The sequence below is a fragment of the Pongo abelii genome, chromosome 8 (genome assembly GCF_028885655.2).
Source record: "Pongo abelii isolate AG06213 chromosome 8, NHGRI_mPonAbe1-v2.0_pri, whole genome shotgun sequence".
Classification (NCBI taxonomy): domain Eukaryota; kingdom Metazoa; phylum Chordata; class Mammalia; order Primates; family Hominidae; genus Pongo; species Pongo abelii.
The window spans coordinates 96,616,752-96,638,347 of NC_071993.2; the positions used below are offsets into that span (position 1 = coordinate 96,616,752).

Sequence of the window (21,596 nt, forward strand, 5' to 3'; positions counted from 1 at the left end):
GTCTCTGCAGTCAGTTAAATTGACAAGAGACTTTCAAATTCTAGTTAATAGCCTTGTGACTGTTCTTGTTTCCATGGATCTGGGTGGAAGTTGGATTGATGAACACAAAGAAGGCTTAGAAATGATTGGGTAGAAGAAACCAGACCTCTAGGAAGGATTAACAATTTTTGTTTTTGGCCCTGATCCACCATTCTAACATCAAATACACAGTTGTTTATTGAAAGCCACGCTTCTTGCTAGGATGACATGCTCATTCTTGTCCACCTGGAGTTTTCTTGAAGTTGGCATTGAAAGTCCCAAGTTGCAGTAAATCTCTCTGTTTCAGACTCACTGGGATAGTTGGCTGCCCTACTGGAAAGGGCCAAGACAAATTGTAAAGGAAGACACAACTTTGATGAGCTCTGGAGCTACAAGCCAGGGACAAGGCTGAGGGAAGCCCAGGTAAGGGTTTAGATAGCAGACGTGGATCTCCAGAGTCACAAAGTAGAAATCTTCAATTACTGGAGAAATCCAGAAGAGGGAGAGGTCACTTAGGCCACTTTCAATAACCAATAAGCAAAATATTCAAATGCCACAAAAACACATAAACAATCAAACAAAATTCACTCCCCAACCTAAGTTTAAATGTGGACTAGGATCAAAGATCTCCCTTGGTACTGGTGGCAGAGTAACTAAATTACCCTCTAAGGAACCGATCTGCAGAGCAGTATTCATCAAAATTACCTGGAGTGTTTATTAAATAATTTTCTGTAACTCACCCCAATCTACCAAACATGATTGCTAGAGGAGAGGACTGGGAATATGTCCTTTTAAAAGGCATCTTGGGTGACTCTAATGTGAAATTTTTTGCTCTAGGATGGTGATCCTCAAACACTTTTGATTATTCAGCCCTAGCAGTAAAAAATTTAAAAAAAGATCTTTAACATATGTATATGTACTTATCATCTATCTATCTATCTATCTATCTATCTATCTATCTATCTATCTATCTATCTATCTATATTACTCTTACTCATCCTTTAGGTTTTTCATTTAACACCTTTTAGGCATGGTAAAATCTGCTTGGTTTATCTTATTGTACTTTGAATCTTTCTTTTCAGAATACACTCCAATCTGCTAGACTGGAGTTTCCTGAGGGCAAGGACTATGTCTGCTTCATTTACCTTTGTATTCGTAACAGCAAAATGCTTGGCCCGATAAAATATTGGTTTGAATTGAATTTAGGATTCCTCTTTAAATGAGAGAGATAGCTTGTTGTCTGGGGCAGTCCTGGTTAATGCTGGCATTGTTTGTCCAAACTATTTCACGTTTCCATGGAAACAGAACCGGCAGTTCATGTAGGCACCACTACCTGTCAGTGCCAGGTACTCAAAGAGAGTTTAAAATCCCATTTCCTGGTCTCCAGTTGGTTTTCTCCTGCAGTGCCAGAACTTCTGCTGCAGGAGAAAGGACCCTCCATCGAAAGAGCAGCGGGAGCTGTCACTAAGAGGCTTTCAATCTAGACAAGTAAGGAGAAAAGGAGTAGAGCAGCTTCATGCATCAAACAGTACCTCCCCTTAGGTGGCATGATCTTGGGGGAAGCCTCTTTGGACAGGGAGGGAGAGAACAAATCCACTTCATGCTCCCTGGGGCCTTATTGTTGAGTTCCAGTGATAGCTAACATCAATTATGCTGTAACTACTTAATAACACCTTTGAAAACAGGGATTGCTGGCTTTGGAAAAACCCTGGAGCTTTCTTTATCTCCTGTTGTTGGAAAAGATCAACACTAAAATGAAGATTATAAGTCCAGAAGCAGTTTCATGGTTATATAACTGCTTCTAGGCATGAGAGGTAGATCCTGTACACATTTTAGGTAAATTGAAAAGCTGTGGGATGTTGCAGCTGAAGAGATCCTCAAGATTGTGACCCCCAGTCTGCATCATGGAGGCAGGTGTTGTGAAATGACCAAGCTAATTTGCTCATGTACAACCGTTAGGTCCTTTTTGGGAAATGTGTGATGTCTCTAAGGATTAGAGGCTGGTGAAGGTTATTATGGGCCTTCTGCTCACAATTTTCTACTAGGTTATGATGGAAGTAAGTTTCAGGCCAAATTTTGCCATATATAGTGACATTTAGTAGCAAGCAGGTCCCCAAATGATCAGCTCTGATCTTTGAGGTTCTCTGACTATATTTGGTATGCAAGGTCCATGAGAGGAAAATGTGGCAATATGTAGCTAATGTTATTTTTTAAAAAAATTTTTAATTTGTAACTCACATAGTTATTTTTTGAAAAATAAAAATTACATATATTTATTATGTGTAATATGATGTTTTCAAACATGTATATATTGTGGAATGGCTAAATCAGACTAATTAACATATTCATTACATCACAGACATAATTTTTAAATGGTAAGAATACTTAAATCTACTCTCTTATCAATTTTCAAGAATATAATACATTGTTATTAACTATAGTCACCATGTGTATGATAGATCTCTTGAACTTATTCCTCCTAACTGAAATTTTGTATCCTTTGACCAATATATCCCTAATCAAACCCTCCCTTTCCTCAATAACCACCATTCTGTTCTCTGCTTCTTTTTTAGATTCCACATGTAAGTGAGATAATGTATTTATCTCGCTATTCCTAGCTTATTTCATTTAACATGATGTCCTCAGGTTCACCTATGTTGTTGCAAATAACTGGATTTTTTTCTTTTTAAAGGCTGAATTCCATTGTGTATATGTACCATGTTTTCTTTATCCATTTATTTATTAATGGGCATTTAGGTTGAATCCATATCTTGGCTATTATGAATAGTGCTGCAATGAATATGGGAGTACAGATATCTCTCTGATGTATTGATTTCATATTCCATGGATATATACCCAGTAGTGGGATTGCTGGATCATAGTATTAGTACTATTTTTAATTTTTTGAGGAACCTTCATACTAGTTTCCATAATTGCTGTATCAATTTACATTCCCACCAACAGCACAAAGGGTTCCCTTTTCTCCACATCCTCACCAGCGCTTGTTATCTTTTGTCTTATTGATATTAGCCATTTTAACAGGTGTGAGATCATATTTCATTGTGGTTTTTAATTTGTATTTTGCTGATGATTAGTGATGTTGAGCACCTTTTCATATACCATTGGCCATTGGACATTTGTATGTCTTTCTTTAAGAAATGTTTATTCAGTTCCTTTACCCACTTTTAGCCAGTTTGTTTCCTTATTATTGAGTTCCTTATGTATTTTGTATATTAACCCCTTATCAGATATATGGTTTGCAATTTTTCCCCCCATTTCATAGGTTGTCTCTTCATGCTATTGATTGTTTCCTTGGCTGTGCAGAAGCATTTTACTTTAACAAAATTCCATTTGTCAATTTTCACTTTTGTTGGCTGTTTGTTGGGGGTCATATCCAAAAAAATCACTGCCAAGGCCAGTGTCTTGGAGGTGCCTATGTTTTCTTCCAGTAGTTTTACAATTTTAGGTCTTATGTTTGAGTCTGCAATCCATTTTGAGTTGATTTTTGTATATGGTGTGAGATAAGGGTCTAATTTTATTCTTCTGCTTGTGGATATCTAGTTGTCCCAACATCATTTATTGAAGAGACGGTCTTTTCCCCATTGTGTGTTCTTGGTACCTTTGTCAAAAATAAATTGACTGTAAATGGGTGGATTCAGCTAACCTTATAGTTGGATAGAGACAGCAAGAATCCCCTGAATCAGTAGCTGTTCTGTCTGCAGTCAAGCTTGGGGCACATTTCAAAAGATACAGACTAGTGCTTGTGCTAGATTTTTGGTTTTATCCTACTTGTGCAAAGAACAGAAAGAGCCTTTAAATACTTTAGCCAATGCACACATCTTGAGGACCATTTATCTCCCTAGTGAAAAACCATTGCTGATGTAGGGTCTCAGAAAACAATACCCCAAAATGAAGACCTCAGAAGCAGCTCTCTCTGACCTCCTGCCCACCTGTCTCTGGCCTCTTATTCTCCCCCGAGGCTAGCCACAGAAACTAGAATCCCTCTTCCTTAAGGTGGGTCATAGAAACCAGAACCCTTTGCCCCCAAAGCCAGCCATAAAACCTAAAAATACTGCTCTAACTTCCTTCCTGTATTTTTGTGTAAAAATTGGCACAGAGAAATCATCTGACCTACCTTGTTTGCCTGTGGGTCATAAGACCCCCATTCCAGAAAGGGTCCTACCCCACACCCAGAAGGAAGGAATGCTGTACAGAGAGGCCATGAAGAATCTAAACAGACAGGTCTTGCGGGGTTTCCCCGCTCAGTTTTCTAGCATTAGATTATACTCTTTTTGTTCAATCATAATTTCTACCTGCTGGCTATAATTTGTCGAACCTAAGCATAAAAATGGAAAGTTACTTTGTATCTTTGGGTCTTCTTTCTGAAGGCTATTGTGTCACATAAAATTATAATCAAATAATGGTATGTCTTTTCTCCCATTAATCTCCATTTGTCAGTGATTTTCAGAGAAACTTCACAGGGCAAAGGGGAAGTTTTCTCTTGGCCCTTGCACTAACATTCAGCATGTTCTTTATCCCAGGCTATGGGAGAGTGAGGGAGGAGAGCGTGGCAAGCCAAAGCTGTCTTGTTATGCAGATAAAAATCTCTCTTGTAATCTTGGAGCTGCCCTTAGCTGGAATAGACAGAGCCACTGTTTCTCTGTCAGACCTTTAAAAGTGCCAGACCTTCTGAGTTAATCTTCACTAGACCTAGATAAGGCAGTTGAAAGGGGCTTCAGAGAAAGCCTGTTTGCTTCTGCTGTTTGTTTCACTAATGTAGATTTTCTCTGCAGATCTTTGAACAGGACAGCTATTCAAAGCTGTTCCTGTGGCCTGCAGTCTCTCTGACTAGCTATCTAAAATTATGCCAAAGAAGTATATTTTGAGGTAAAATAGTCTGATTTCCTTCACTGGGATACACTGGAAGAACCCCTTTTTCAAAAATTTCCAGCCACGGACAAGCCATGGATGCTTGAAGTTCCACTGAAGGTAGCTCATTCTTCTGGTCTAGCTTTATTATCAAGCGCAGTCCACTTCAAAAACAAATCAGTGAATAAAATTGAGGCAAAGTGGGGAGAGAACTCCACAAAGGTGGTCACCTCAAGGGAATTGGAAGGAGAAATGTTTGAAGGGAGTAACAGAAGATGGTTTTTAAACATTTTTGCAGTATTATCTTACTGAAAATTTAGCTTCAACCTAGAGAAATCTATAACATCCGATTTTTGCCCACGCACTGGTGTATCCAGTTTACCTTTGTACCTGTAGGCCTGTGAATGATGCTCAGCTCCTGGCGGTGGAGAGTCAGTGGCTTCTCCAAAGCTATTCTCAAGCTCCTTGAAACTGCTGATCAGGGTCACAGCACTTCTTGGGTAGGAGCCCATACCTTGGCTTTTCTGACATGTGGAGGCAGTGAGTACTCCTCTGCAGGACTGCTATGGTGCTCAACCCCAGGGGCCAAGCCCTCTACAGTGCTCAAGGGCTCAAGGGGATGCTGTGCACTTAGAATACACCTGGACGCTGGCCCTGCCTTCCCTGGGAGCTGTTCCTGGCCAGGTTGACACCCTTCTCTTTCCTTTCAAAGGCTGCTTGAACTTTCCTCTCCTCTGGCCACTAGGTGTGTTTCCTGCATAGTCAGGAGGGTGTGGAGAGGCCTGTGCTGTCGTAGCTTTCTCTCTCTGTCTCTTTTTTTTTTTTGTCACCCAGGCTGGAGTGTAGTGGTGCAACCGTAGTTCACTGTACAGCCTTGAACTACTGGCTCAAGTGATCCTCCCATCTCAGCCTCAGCAGTAGCTAGTGCACCACCATGCGCCACCATGCCTGCCTAATTTTTAAATTTTTCTGTAGAGAAGGGGTCTCCCTATGTTACCCAGTCTGGTCTCAAACTCCTGGCCTCAGATGATCCTCCTGCCTTGGCCTCCTAAAAGTGCTAGGAGTATAGGCGTGAGCCACTGTGCCCAGCCCTGTCCTAGCTCTCTTGATCCCTGAAGTGGGGATTCTTTCTGAACCCCAGGGACACCGTCCGAAGCTGTTTGAGGGGCCAGACTGGGCAAGAATCAAAAAAACAACACACTCTATTCAGGAAAACCCTCTCTGGAGCATCTTGTTTTCCTCTACCTGGTAAACTTTTACTTATCCTTCATGACCCAGCTCAGATGTTACCTTCCTCATGACATTTTCGCCATTTCCACTGGCAGGGTTACAAGGCGAGGATCGGTCTCTTTTTTTCCGGGCATCCTTAGTGCACTGCTCGTTCTCTATAGTAAGAATAGTCACACTTATTGGTCACATCCTCTGTGTCAGGCATCTTCCCAGTGCTTACGTGCATAATCTCATTTCATCAACTCCAGAATGCTCTGAGGTGATGTGATTTTTCAGGTGAGGACACAGCCTCAGGAAGGTCAGTTTGTCTGAGGTTACCCAGCCAGTAAGCAGTAGATCTAGGATTCAAACCCAGGTTAATCTGACTCCAGAAGACACAGACTGCTTTTTCTCTGTGCTACACGAACCCACTGTGGCTTCTGCATCACTCTACATTGTAACCTAGTAGTTGCAGTCAACACAAGACCAGATCTCTGAGGTTAGAAACCATGTTCACTATCTTTGAATCTCCATAACTTAGCTTGCTGCTTGACCCACACAGAAGACACTGAGTAAATGCCCAAAGCGTCACTAATTAGCAATTCAACTGCATTAAGCAAATACCCAGGGGAAGGATGTAGTCTGAGAGGGCCTGCTACTCTTCATTGAGTGTGGGATGACTTTCATGTTGCTAAATCCAACTGCCAATGCTTCATCTCAACTTATTTGACCCATTTGCATTTGGAAACATTGTTGGTTCCCTCCTTTTAATACTTTCTCTATTTGAAGTGTGCATGCCTTTTTTCGCCTCCCTCATTGTCACTTCTTTGCTGACTTGGTGGCCCCATCTTCTCCCCTGTCCTATTGCTGGAGGGCCCTGAGCCTTGTCCTTGGTCCTTGGTCCTCTCCTTGCTTGCTCACTCACTTGGGGATTTCAGTTTACCTTATGTCTTTAATAAACACTATTTGTCTGGCCAGCTGCGGTGGCTCACACCTGTAATCCCAGCACTTTGGGAGGTCGAGGCAGGCAGATCATGAGGTCAGGAGATTGAGACCATCCAGGCTAACATGGTGAAACCCCGTCTCTACTAAAAGTACAAAAAATTAGCTGGGTGTGGTTGTGGGTGTCTGTGGTCCCAGCTACTCGGGAGGCTGAGGCAGGAGAATGGCATGAACCCAGGAGGTGGAGCTTGCAGTGAGCCGAGATTGCCCCACTGCACTCCAGCCTGGGCGACAGAGAGAGAATCCATCTCAAAAACAAACAAACAAAAAACAACAAAAACAAAACAAAGCAAAACAAAAAACCCCACCATTTGTCCATAGAATTTATATTTCCAGCCCCAATGTCTTTCCTGAATCGTGACACATATAACCAACTGCCTGGTACACATCTCCCCTCAGATGTCTAATAGCCATCTCAGTTACAATATGTTCAAAGCTGAATTTCTGATTCCACCTCCTGCTCCCCACCCCAGCCCTGGATAAAGAAAAACTGCTCCTTTGCTGACTCCCCAATTCCTGCAGTCTTTCTCAACTCTACTCTTTCTCCTGCACCTCTCATCTAATTCACTAGGAAATGCTAAAGAATCTGATCACTTCCCATCACTTCTCCACTGCTAAACTGCAATTATCTCTCACATGGGTTAAGAGAGAATAGCTTTCTAAATATTCTCCCCTTAGCTCACCACTCAAAACTCCATAAAGTTTTCTGAACACAGTAGCAAGAGTGATCTTTTAAAATATAAACCAGAGCATGTTGTTTCTCTGTTTAAAATCCAGTTACACTAAAAGTAAAAGCTAAAGGGCTTACAATGGCCCACTGCCACCCATCCTCATTGTTCTCCTTACCTCCCTGACCTCATCTTCTAGTGTCCCCATCTCTTTCCCAGCTACATGGGCCTCTTGCTTCTTCCCCAGTGCCAGTAGTGCCCTGGCCATGAGTCTTTACCCTCACTATATCCTTTGCATTTCTTTACACCCAACATATATACTTGGCCCAATCTCCCACCTTCTTTGTAACTTTTCTAGAATGTTACTTTCTCAATAAGGCTTACCAGGACCACCCACTTAATTTTGCCAACTACCTTCACACCTGCATTAATCCGTTTTCATGCTGCTGATAAAGACATACTCGAGATTGTGTAATTTATAAAGAAAAAGAGGTTTGATGGACCCACAGTTCCACGTGGCTGGGGAGGCCTCACAATCATGGTAGAAGGTGAAAGGCACATCTTACATGGTGGCAGGGAAGAGAGAGAATATGTGCAGGGGAACTCCCCTTTATAAAACCATCAGATCTTGTAAGACTTATTCACTGTCACAAGAATAGCATGGGAAAGACGTGATCTTATGATTCAATTACCTCCCATAGGGTCCCTCACATGACACGTGGGAATTATCAGAGCTACAATTCAAGATGAGATTTAGATGGGGACACAGCCAAACCATATCATTCTGCCCTGTCCCCTCCCAAATCCCATGTCCTCACATTTCAAAACCAATTATGCCTTCCCAACAGTCCCCCAAAGTCTTAACACATTTCAGCATTAACTCAAAAGTCCACAGTCCAAAGTCTCATCTGAGACAAGGCAAGTCCCTTCCACTTATGAGCCTGTAACATCAACAGCAAGTTAATTACTTCCTAGATACAAGAGGGTACAGGCATTGGGTAAATATAGCTGTTCCAAATGGGAGAAACTGGCCAAAATGAAGTGGCTACTGGCCCCATGCACATCTGAAATACAGCAGGGCAGTCAAATCTTAAAGCTCCAAAATGATCTCCTTTGACTCCCTGTCTCACATCCAGGTCATGCTGATGCAAGAGGTGGACTCCCATAGTCTTGGGCAGCTCTGCCCATGTGGCTTTGCAGGTTATAGACTCCCTCCTGGCTGCTTTCACAGGCTGGTGTTGTCTGCAACTTTACCCTGGGCACAGTGAAAGCTGTTGATGGATCTACCATTCTTGAGTCTGAAGGACCATGGCCCTCTTCTCACAGCTCCACTAGACAGTGCCCCACTGGGGATTTTGTGTGGGGTCTCCAACCCCACATTTCCTTTCTGCACTGCCCTAGCAAAGGTTCTCCGTGAGGGCCCCACCCTGCAGCAAACTTTAGCCCAGGCATCTGGGCATTTCCATACATTCTCTGAAATCTAGGCGGAAGTTCCCAAACCTCAATTCTTGGCTTCTGTGCACCCATAGGCTCAACACCACATGGAAGCTGCCAAGGCTTGGGGCTTTCACCCTCTGAAGGCCATGGCCCCTTTTGGCCATGGCTAGAGCAGCTTGGATGCAGGGCACCAAGTCCCTAGGCTGCACACAGCAAGGGGTCCTGGGCCTGGACCATGAAACCATTTTTTCCTCCTAAGCCTCTGGACCTGTGATGGGAAGGGCTGCCACAAAGGTGTCTGACATGCCCTGGAGACATTTTCCCCATTGTCTTGGTGATTAACATTTGGCTCCTTGTTACTTACGCAAATTTCTGCAGTTGGCTTGAATTTCTCCTCAGAAAATGTTTTTTTTTTTTCTATCACGTCATCAGGCTGCAAATTTTCCAGACTTTCATGCTCTGTGTTTCTTTTAAAACTGAATGCTTTAAATAGCACCCAAGTCACCTCTTGAATTCTTTGCTGCTTAGAAATTTCTTCCACCAGATATCCTAAATTATCTCTCTTAAATTCAAAGTTCCACAGATCTCTAGGTCAGGGGCAAAATTCCACCAGTCTCTTTGCTAAAACATAGAAAGAGTTACCTTTACTCCAGTTCCCAACAAGTTCCTCACCTCCATCTGAGACCACCTCAGCCTAAATTTCATTGACTATATCATTATCAGCATTTTGGTCAAAGCCATTCAACAAGTGTCTAGGAAGTTCCAAACTTTCCCACATTTTCCTGTCTTCTTCTGAACCCTCCAAAGTGTTCCAACCTCTGCCTGTTACCCAGTTCCAAAGTCACTTCCACATTTTGGGGTATGTTTACAGCAGTACCCCACTACCTGGTACCAATTTACTGTATTAGTCTGTTCTCATGCTGCTAATAGAGACATACCAGAGACTGGGTAATTTATAAAGGGAAGATGCTTAATTGGCTCACAGTTCCATGTGGCTGGGGAGGCCTCACAATCATGGCAGAAGGTGAAAGGCACATCTTACATGACGGCAGGGAAGAGACAGAATATGTGCAGGGGAACTCTTCTTTACAAAATTATCAGATCTCGTGAGACTTATTCACTGTCATGAGAACAGCAAGGGAAAGGCCTGACCCCATGATTCAATTACCTCCCACTGGGTCCCTCCCACAACATGTGGAAATTATGGAAGCTACAATTCAAGATGAGATTTGAGTGAGGACACTGCTAAGCCGTATCAACACCCCACCTTTAATCTCCCTTGCTTTTTGTTTTTTCTTTTTTCCAGAACACCTAAATATTTTTAACACATATCATTTCATGGCTCCTATTTCTAGTGGGGTGGTTACTGGGGATAGTCATTCACTTATACATTCATTCATTCACACATTTTTCAAATATGTAGTAGGTACCTACTAGTCAGGCTCTAGTGATATAGAGATGAATACATTGTGATTCCTATCATAAAAAAGTTTTATTTTGGTTGTTAAGAAGTATATAAACAGGCCGTGGGTGGTGGCTCATTCCTGTAATCCTAGCACTTTGGGAGGCTAAGGCAGGAGGATAACTTGAGCCTAGGAGTTCGAGATCAGCCTCGGCAACATAGTGAGACTCCGTCTCTACAAAAACTAATAAAAGAATCAGCCAGGCATGGTGGCCTATGCCTATAGTCTAGCTACTTGGGAGGCTGAGGTGGGAGGATCACTTGAGCCTAGGAGGTCAAGGCTGCAATGAGCCATGATCACGCCACTGTACTACAGCCTGGCTGTCACTCTTAAAAAAAAATAAATAAATAAATAAAAAGAAAAATGTGTGGTCTGGGTGCAGTGGCTCATGCCTGTAATCCCAGCACTTTGGGAGGCTGAGGCAGGGGATCACATGAAGCCAGGAGTTCAGGACCACCTGGTCAATGTGGCAAAACCCCATCTCTAGTAAAAATACAAAAATTAGCCAGGTATGGTGGTGCCTGTCTGTAGTCCAGCTACTTGGAAGGGTGAGGCAGGAGAATCACTTGAACCTGGGAGGTGGAGGTAGCAGTGAGCTGAGATCACATCACTGTACATCAGCCTGGGCGACAGAGTGAGACCTTGTTTAAAAAACAAAAAAACAAACAAAAAACTCTGAACCGGTAATTAGAGTCTGAGAAGTTTCCATTGTAGTGGAAATAGCAGAAAAGGCACTGTACAAGAGTAGCTCTTGTGTATTCCTTAGTGAATACTGAAGAATTAATGAACACCAAATTTAGCACAGGTAGAAACTGAGCCAAAGAGTGTTTGTTTCCATTCATGTATATTAGAAGTCTTAAGTTCATGCAAAGCCTCCCAAAGTTTCTATAAAACAATGCTTGAAACCTCAATCCAAAAGAGGCAACATTTTTATTTTTATTTTTATTTTATTTTATTATTATTATACTTTAAGTTTTAGGGTACATGTGCACAATATGCAGGCTAGTTACATATGTATACATGTGCCATGCTGGTGTGCTGCACCCATTAACTCATCATTTAGCATTAGGTATATCACCTAATGCTGTCCCTCGCCCCTCCCCCCACCCCACAACAGTCCCCGGTGTGTGATGTTCCCCTTCCTGTGTCCATGTGTTCTCATTGTTCAATTCCCACCTATGAGTGAGAATATGCAGTGTTTGGTTTTTTGTTCTTGTGATAGTTTACTGAGAATGATGATTTCCGGTTTCATCCATGTCCCTACAAAGGACATGAACTCATCATTTTTTATGGCTGCATAGTATTCCATGGTGTATATGTGCCACATTTTCTTAATCCAGTCTATCATTGTTGGACATTTGGATTGGTTCCAAGTCTTTGCTATTGTGAATAGTGCCGTAATGAACATACATATGCATGTGTCTTTATAGCAGCATGATTTATAGTCCTTTGGGTATATACCCAGTAATGGGATGGCTGGGTCAAATGGTATATCTAGTTCTAGATCCCTGAGGAATCGCCACACTGACTTCCACAAGGGTTGAACTAGTTTACAGTCCCACCAACAGTGTAAAAGTGTTCCTATTTCTCCACATCCTCTCTAGCACCTGTTGTTTCCTGACTTTTTAATGATTGCCATTCTAACTGGTGTGAGATGGTATTTCATTGTGGTTTTGATTTGCATTTCTCTGATGGCCAGTGATGGTGAGCATTTTTTCATGTGTTTTTTGGCTGCATAAATTTCTTCTTTTGAGAAGTGTCTGTTCATGTCCTTCACCCACTTTTTGATGGGGTTGTTTGTTTTTTTCTTGTAAATTTGTTGGAGTTCATTGTAGATTCTGGATATTAGCCCTTTGTCAGATGAGTAGGTTGCGAAAATTTTCTCCCATTTCGTAGGTTGAAAAGAGGCAACATTCTTAAACGGACATATCTTCATGCTGAAGTCTTCAGAATTCTGAAACCTCATCTAGTAAACTAAAAGCTGACATTATTTGAAATAAATACTCCTGTTGAAACTTGGGTTTGAAATATTCTGTTGCATCCCAGATCTGTTGATCATCTGTTGTGCCTGAATTTCTTTAGGGACAATATTTAACTTTTGTGTTAAGTGGTTCTTAAATGGCACTGTGAGGAGGGTAGTGTCACATCAGCACACTACAAAGTGCCTCTGTCTCCCCAGTGACATTTTGTTCTTTGTGAGACCTCTGAAGTATTGCTTAATGGAAATTGTTGTCACCATAGGATGGGTAAAGTATTTTGTCACAGATTTAGAACTGGCTTAGAGACAGGAAACAAAGTGAATCAGTAGAAATGCACATTTGTTTGGAAGGAAAAGGGTAAACACAGTCCTCAGGGATTGGTTTGGCTCAATCTTATTTAAAACATTTATAAATGATCCAGAGAAGGGCTCACACAGTGAAATCTCCAAAGTCTGCAGCTAATGCTGAACTACTCTGGATGTGGAAAATCTAAGTGGATGAGTACCAATGCAGGGAAAATTTAGGAGGCTGTTCTAATACGTAGGAAAGCAGTAGACATAGACTTTTATTATTTTTAGAGGAGTTTCACTCTGTCACCCAGGCTGGAGTGCAATGGCACAGTCTTAACTCACTGCAACCTCCACCTCCCGGGTTCAAGTGATTCTCCTGCCTCAGCCTCCCAAGTAGCTGGAAATACAGGTGCGTGCCACCACTCCTGGCTAATTTTTGTATTTTTAGTAGAGACGAGGTTTTACCATGTTGGCCAGGCTGGTCTCGAACTCCTGACCTCAGGTGATCTGCCTGCCTGGGCATCCCAAAGTGCTGGGATTACGGGCATGAGTCACTGTACCTGGACGACATGGACCTCTTAAGTGTGGACATGTGCAGTGTAATGCATATAGAACAGAAAAATTCAAAATATTTTAAAAGGATGAGTCTAAAATATGACACAGGAAAAAGACTCCAGGGTGGAGCAAATCTGCCATCATAGAGATTCACAAATGTAATTGTTTTCTCTGTGAAGACAGGAAACCATGATAATCAGTATGACATTAGATTTTCCCAAACTTCAGCTCTTGGCCATGCATTCATTAAATTCATATTAAATTCATATAATTTATATGTTCATTAAATTAAACTCATATAATTAAAATTTATATAACCAAATAAATATATAATATAAGTAAATTCATATAATTTATATGTTTGGAGAGCACCTACTATACAAGACACCTTGGGCCACTGTGCTAGATACTGAAGAAGCCTCCAAGGGACATGACCTGAAAAGTAGGCAGTGAGAGTGATGGGAGGAGACAAGTGAGGATCTTTGACATTTGGGAACCTAGCGGTCAGCCTGGAGTGAGAAGTGGGCAAGGATCTCAGACACTCCTGGGAGCAGCTGCCACCAGGAAACTTCTAGCGATTGTGTCCAGGGAAAGGTTGCCTTTTTTGTTTATTCTAAAACATTTTAGCCAGCTAGAAGTGCCTATCATGCTATTGTGTGCTCTTAGTCTCTGCGCTATATGCTTTACATATTTCATTTGGATAATGTTGCACTTTATCTGAGCCTGTGTTTCTGGAAAGCAGCACCTGTTAAGAATTTTGCCCATTCTTTTGTATCCGGGGAAATGGCTAACTGCAAAAGAATACCTTGTCCTCACATCTTGCCAAGGTAGAAACTGTCTCCATCCCTCCTCATGATTCAAGGATAGCTTCTTTGTCTACCCAACTCTACAAAAGCCCAGAACCCCTTCCCTTTCTTTCACAAAATGAACATTCTCCTCATTGCAACAGCCTAAATAAAATCATCTCCTTAATTGTCTGGTGAATTTTGTTTTTCACAATTTCAAGTAATCAATTATAATAGAATATGTATTTGATCACGTGTACTTTGTGCTTTTGCCATCAGGTACTGTGCTGGGCTGCAGATGTAAAGCACTGAGCAAGGCAGACTCTCTCCTGGCCCCCCAGCTCACAGGCTAGTAGGAGCATCAGATGATCAAACAAGGAATTATGAGACAGTGGATTGAGTGTTGTGATGGGTACAGAGGTGAAGTAAATGAATTACTGATTGTAAAACAAAAAAGAATGTAACCCAGTATTGAAAAATGCAGTGTTTGAGTTGCCGTTAAATGCTTCTTTGACGTACATCTTGAAATATAGAAATTGCTTTTATTGAGGAACAATAAGACTCATTATATAGGGCCTGACTCAGCTGTGGGGAGGCTGGGCCATGCTTCTGTTCTGGCTGCTCAGAGGACTCCCAGAATGGCTGGAAAATGGCCAAATGGATTCCCTGGTTGAAGGTAGAAAAGGGAAGAATATGACTGACACATAAACCTGAGTTTATCTGAATTTTTGATGTTTGGCACAGGGCAGTAAGAACTTGCTAATGGTCTATTGAGAAGACAAAATGGCAAGCCAAGGCCTTGGAACAAGAAAGCTTTAGAAATATTTTCTTCGATCCTATTTTGTCTGGTGGATTACCATGGCAATGGGCTATTGGGAGGAGACAGTTAGTTCTACTAACACATTATTTTGTATGTGAAAACTTTGCTCAGAATGGTATTTGGTCTAGGACTTTGCCTGACTTCCATAGTGTGGGGAACTTAGTGTTTGAATAACATTGCCTAAGATTCTGGTGTTCAAGTGTTTTCTAAATTTTAAAACCTTACCTCAGGACCTTGAAATAGGCAATGATATGTGGAGATACAGATCCTGGCTGCTATGAGCATTTAAAAATAATAAATATGGTTAAATAATAATGCTTTAAAATAATAACAAATATTGTTTATTAAGATGATGAATAAAAATGATTAATATAAAATGATCAGTTGTAAAAATTCAGAGAAAATAAATAACAAGAATGAAATAGTATTTATTAGTATCTCCTCCCTAACAAGGTAGTTATTATTTTACCCTCATTTTACACATGAATCAGATAAGACTAAGGTTCACCACTCAGGTCCGTTTGACTGCAAAACTCACACTCTTATACTGTTTCCAATTCTTGACTGTCATATGAATTCTGGTCATTACCTTGAAACTGACTACTATAAAAGAGAAGTTGCCCCAAACCTGGTGTGGGAAGGAATCTTTTTACATGATGTAATTTGCAACCTCATTCTGAGAAGAAATTAACATTCCTGACAAAATGCTTAAGTAATATTCTGGAAAACATAAATGGACCAAAGTCTTGTTCTAGGAAACCAGTCACTTATCCACCCCACTGAATGACATTCAACAATCTAGTGACTTTTAACAAACATTCTCTTCTTTTTGTATTTTCCTATCAAATGTTCTTATGAAGAATGTATTAATATTTCTGATTGGCTTACTAGAGGCCTTTGCCCTTGAAGCAAGATTGTAACAAACTTTGACAGTGCCCATAACTAAAATGTCTGAAGGGTTTTTGTGAACACTCTAGAATGGTGTATTTGCTGTAGAATCAAACTTTCTTATCAATCCAGTGGATGTGGATCCCCTCACTGCCTACTGCTTACCAACCTCCTCCCTTGCTTCTTCATCATTTCTTCCACTCCTCAGTATTTCTGTTCCTTGTTGGTCTGGACTGGAGACACATTGAGATAGCCTAGGCCCACCCAGTTGGAGCCCTGTTTTGGAGTGTCTTTTTCCTTAGATGGTTGTGAGTCACTTCTCAAAGGCCAAGCGGAATTTTTCAGGAAAAATGTCATGGGAGGGATGCCTCATGAGGATAAGCTTAACTGTCCAAGATTTATCCTGAAAAGAGGGAAGGATGCATTGGGAGATAAACACCTAGCTGTTCTAAGAGGTCATTTATTCACAGTCTGATCTGGCTATCAATAGAGACTGTTTCACTGAATCCTGGAACACAAGAGAGAGTAGTTAGTTACCTTTGCAGCTTAAGAATGCTTAAGCCAAGTAAGAGAAAATACCACTTCCTCTGGTGGACAGTAAGTCAAGGGAAATATTATGAGTTTAAAAATGTTTTTATATATTCACAAATAAAAGAACCATGATTAAGAGACTCTGAAATGCTTGGAGAAACGCTGTTCCTGTTAAGATTATAGTTAGGGGCAAATCACCTCCCAAATGAATTGTTGAAGATGCTATTGGCCTGAATGGACCATTGATCCAATCCAGAAAAGTTATCATTTCTTTTTGTTTTGGCTGGAAGGCTTAGCTTTTAACATTTTGACAACAATTATAGAGAAAGAGCAATATTACTTATTTAGCATCCTGCTGAATTTCCTTATGATAAGGGGAAGTGGGACAGGTTGGCCATGAAGAGGGCCCAAATAGCACTACACACCATCACCTGAGGTCATCATCATCAAGAAAGTTGACTAGTACAGTGGCTCTGAGTTCAGACTTGAAAATCTGAGTTCACACAGCTCTGCCGTATACCAGACATGAGTTTTTCAGCAAGGCACTCACCCTCAGCCTCAGTTTCTTCTTATGCACAATAGGAGATATAATAGTACCTTCTTCATAGGGTTTCTGAGGTTAACAAGTCCTCTTTTGCTTTTCTTTGCATCATTTTCTCCTTATTTTGGTAATAGTTTTCCTTTGGGGAATAACTTTTCCTTAACTTTAGTCCCAATAGTTCAAGTAAGGCTGACCTCATATTCCTGCTCAAAGGGTCAGCAGATGACCCAAGACTGGCAATTCGAGAGTTCTTCTCACAATGATGGGCACGTGACCTGGCCAAGGCTAGTCAAAGGCAATTCTGGGACTTTTGCCGAGGTTGTTGAGGAAACCTCTCTAGGGTTGTATCTTAGCTTGCTCAGGCTACTGTAACACAACACCATAGACTGGGTGATTTAAACAACAGAAATGTATTTCCCACAGTTCTGGAGGCTGAGAAGTCTGAGATCAAGGTGCAAGCATGGTTGGTTTCTGGTAAGGGCTCTCTTCCTGGCCACTTTCTCACTGTGTCCTCATGTGGTAGAGAAAGAGAGCTCTCTGGTGCTTCCTTCTCTTATAAGGACACCCACCTCATTGGATTCAGGCCCCACCCATGTAACCTCATTTAACCTTAATCACCTCATAACTATCCCATCTCCAAACACAGTGATGTTGTAGGTGAGGGATTTAACATATTAATTTTTGGAGGACACAATTCAGTCCATAGCAGCTTGTTATATTGATAGAATGAATATAGAATATAAGTATGGAGCTAACAGCATTCGTCTCTTAGTAACATAGGGATAGCCTGAGAATAAAGCAACTTAGAAGGAAGTAGAGCTGTGAGAAAAGCAATGTCTTAATGACACTGTCAAAGCTGAGAATTCAGCCATGTCTTTAGCCAGCTGTACCCCAAGACTTCCAGACACATAAACCTATTATAAAATTTTTGAGCTGAATTTTTCCCACTTGAAACCAAAAAATTCTTGACTAATGGTGGGTTACTGAGAAGATAAAATGAGATTACACATATAAAATGCTTAACACAGCACTTGGAGGAGAATAAGTGCCCGATAAATAATAATAGCCATTATTATTATTATCTGTGATTGCATCAAGGATACAGTCAAAGGGTTTTGGATTTTCTAAGACATCTAATAGAAACACAGAACATCTTATCTGAAAACCGTTGTGAGAGTAATTTAAAGAACTTGGAGTTTGTGGAAATTCAGTTTTGAAGGGCACAGGGTTGTTAGATTACTCTCAGCAAAAAAGAAACAACCACGGGCACACACAATTCATAACTTTTAGATGATGTGATTCATCTTTTCAATGAGTTGAAGGAAAAGCCAGTGGAGATATCTTAAAGGAGAGAGCTGAAGTTACAGAAGTTGATTGCTTTCATTCTTCAAATCAATTCAACAAAGTATGATGAGTAGAAAAGAGAGGAAGAAAAATGCATAATGTTGCACCAAGCAATTTGGTTATTTGAACAAACAGAAAAAACTAGTGGTCTGACATTTTGGTTTTATACTTGGTAAATAGTATATTGGTAGAAAAACAACAACAACCCTGACATCAGTTCTGTCAAATTTGTGATTAACTTTAATCGGCATTAGTAGGTTTACTGGTTTAATGTCAGTAAATGAAAATTCTTACTGTTTTGCTTAAGGAAACATTTTTCATCCAGGTGTTTTTAAAAAGAACCTATTTGTAGTCCATTTTAAATTTAAACTGATCTCTCTCTCCCTCTCTCTCTCTCTCATTGCAGGTGAGGTGAAACTTTCAGAAAAGATTGTAGAATTTTCATCTAGAGTTTGGGTAACTCTAAAATGCTTCAGAGGTATTAACAATATTGCAGTCTTCACCAAGTGAGGAAAACCTACAAAAAAATGTGTGTGTAGGTGCAATGAAAAATTTTCAAGTCAATGTAAATGTGTTATAAGAGTGGAGAACCTGGAATTTTTGGAAGTAACTCAGCCCTAATACTTTCTGTCAAAATATAGAAGGACAACAGCTTTAGAAAATAAATACAAAACCTCAAACTTCTGTCACTTTGAAGAATAAGAAAATATGAAACATAAAAATAAAATATCTGGAAAATACAGAGACATTTTGTTTTGCATCTTCATTTTTTTATTATTGACAAATTAAAAATTTCTGTTTTGTATTAAGCACAATGTTTGCTGTCATAAAACGTTTAAGCAGTGTAATCTGGGTTTATTTTTTGGAGCTGCCATCAGGGAGGACAGATTCCTTTTTTAAAAGTTACATTTCATTTTTTAAACCTTGAGCTAAAAAGCCTTTGGAGAATTGGGGGCACTGTCAGTGAGGTGCCTAACTCCTAGGGAATAGAAATAGAATGGCCCGGATGAAATATTTTTGTAACCTTCTCAAAATTCAAAAGTGTAACTATATGAATTTACTTTCTATTTAGTCCAGTAGAAAAAAAGTGAAAGTTTGCCTTAAGGTTCAGAGTCTTGTGCTAAATTTGTTCAAAATTTGATGTGAAATAGTTACCAAATGGATACTTCCCCCACACTTATCTACTTATGGTATCTGGTATTAAAAATAAAACCAAGGGAAGAAAAAGGCTGCTAATAATGGCAATGAAAACAGCTCATTCATTGGCTTTATTCCTTAGGCAAGGATTTCCAGAGCACATTGATAGGTCTTAAGGATGTTAGATAGTGGGCATAGAGTGTTGAGGAAGACAGGCACCATCCTTACCCTCATGGAGCCTCTAGTTTAGTAGGGGAGGCAGGCCAAAGGTGCAAAGGCCTGCAGGAGGCAGGAAAGGGAACTAAATTTGTGAAATGGTGTGAATTGATGGGAAGTGTGACAAACCAAAAAGAGAATGCACTGATTAAAGTTTTTCAGAAGAAATACTGTGTGGACCATGGAATGCATCTGTAAGCAGATTAGTCCTACATACCATTTGAATTCTCTACATTAAAGGAATAATTGCACAAATAACCATGCTAACCATGCAGGAAATAAGGACTATAAGGCATAGTCCAAGATGTTATGAGAAAGTATAGTCATGATTCCTGACTGTAATTCCTGAGGAAGTTACATTTTACCAGAGACCCAAAAGATTTGATTAGTAGACTTAGGCAGTAGGGACTGGGGACAAAAGATTTAAGGTGACTCTAACAGTAGAGGGCACAGGATATCTGAAACTTCCATGTGATTGGAACCCAGTGAGTGAGGGGGGAAAGTAGCAAGGGATGAGCTGAAGTTTTAGGAGCCAGATAATGTAAGATTGAATAGGCTATGTTGAGAATTTAAACTTACTCTAAAACTAATGGGAATTTCTTAAAGGATTGTAAAAAAAGGGAGGATTCGATCATATATATATATATATACACACATACATACATATATATATTACAAGCACGTTCTTTTTGAGGTGTGGAGAATTCAATAGAGGAAGAGGTCAAGATAGGATGTGGAGAGAACAGTTAGGAAGCTGTTGCAGCAGTTCAGGTGAAATGGGCTGGGCTTGGGTCAGGTGGTTGACTGTTGAAATACAGAGACATTTTATCATTTGGGATTTGGAGTAGCTGTAAGTGAAACTCCAAATTACAGTGGCTTGGACAGATATTTATTCCTCTCTCACATAATTGAAATCTGTACATCGTCAGCCTAGAATTCAATTGGTGGCTCCACCATTCTTAGGGACCAGATTCCTTCCATTTTGTCAATACGTGACTTCCACCTCCTCATTGAAGGTGGCTGCTTTAATTCCAGTCATGCTGTTTTCATCCCAGACAATGTGAATGAGGAAGGGAGGAAAAAAGATACATCCCTTTCCTGTAAGAGAATTTCTAGAAATTATACGTGACGCTTGCAGTTACAGCTCATTGGAAAGCACTCAGTAGCATGGCCCCATGTGATTGCAATGGAAGATAGACAATAAAATGGTTACTCTAGGTTACTACAGGTCTAGTCGAAAATCAGGAGTTCTATGACTAAGGTTGAAAGGAACAAAAAACGTTGAGAAATAGCCAACATCTGTAATACAAGTAGACAAATTTGAGACATGTTTTGGAAATAAAGTTAGCAGGATTTGATAATTGATTTAATGGGGGTTGGGTGAGGACAAGAGAAGGAACAAACCTCATTTCTACTTTTCTGAGACAATCAATGGTAGTACCTTTTTGGAAATGAAAAAAATGAGAAAAGGGGCAGGTTTAGGGCAAAGAACAAAAATTAATTAGCTGTTGGGAGCTTCCTCAAAATTATAGAGGGAGCAATTTATCAATTTTTTGTTGTTGTTCCATTCTAGAGATGATCTATGCCCATATAGGAATGTGGGTGTGCATACCTGATATGTGTGTATACACACATATTTTACTTTTACAAAAATGGTAGGGTTTAATTATACCATTATATACCTAAAATCCTTTACTTGATATATATTGGGGATCTTTCCATATAATTGCATGAAGAAGTGCCTTACTATTTTTAATCATCACAGAGTATTTCATTGTATGGCTTTGCCATAATTTATTTAACCAGTTCTTATCTGTACATTTGTTTCTGTTTTTTTTCAGATT

At 40.4% G+C, this 21,596-nt stretch overlaps 1 long non-coding RNA gene across 1 annotated transcript; it reads left to right on the plus strand.

Moving 5' to 3' along the window:
* The first annotated feature begins 1,303 nt into the window (after window positions 1-1,303).
* Window positions 1,304-19,148, plus strand: LOC129048308 (uncharacterized). The gene is made up of 3 exons (XR_008510537.1): window positions 1,304-1,506; window positions 14,555-14,695; window positions 18,806-19,148. It is a non-coding gene; the product is annotated as an uncharacterized LOC129048308 (long non-coding RNA).
* Window positions 19,149-21,596: the final 2,448 nt, after the last annotated feature.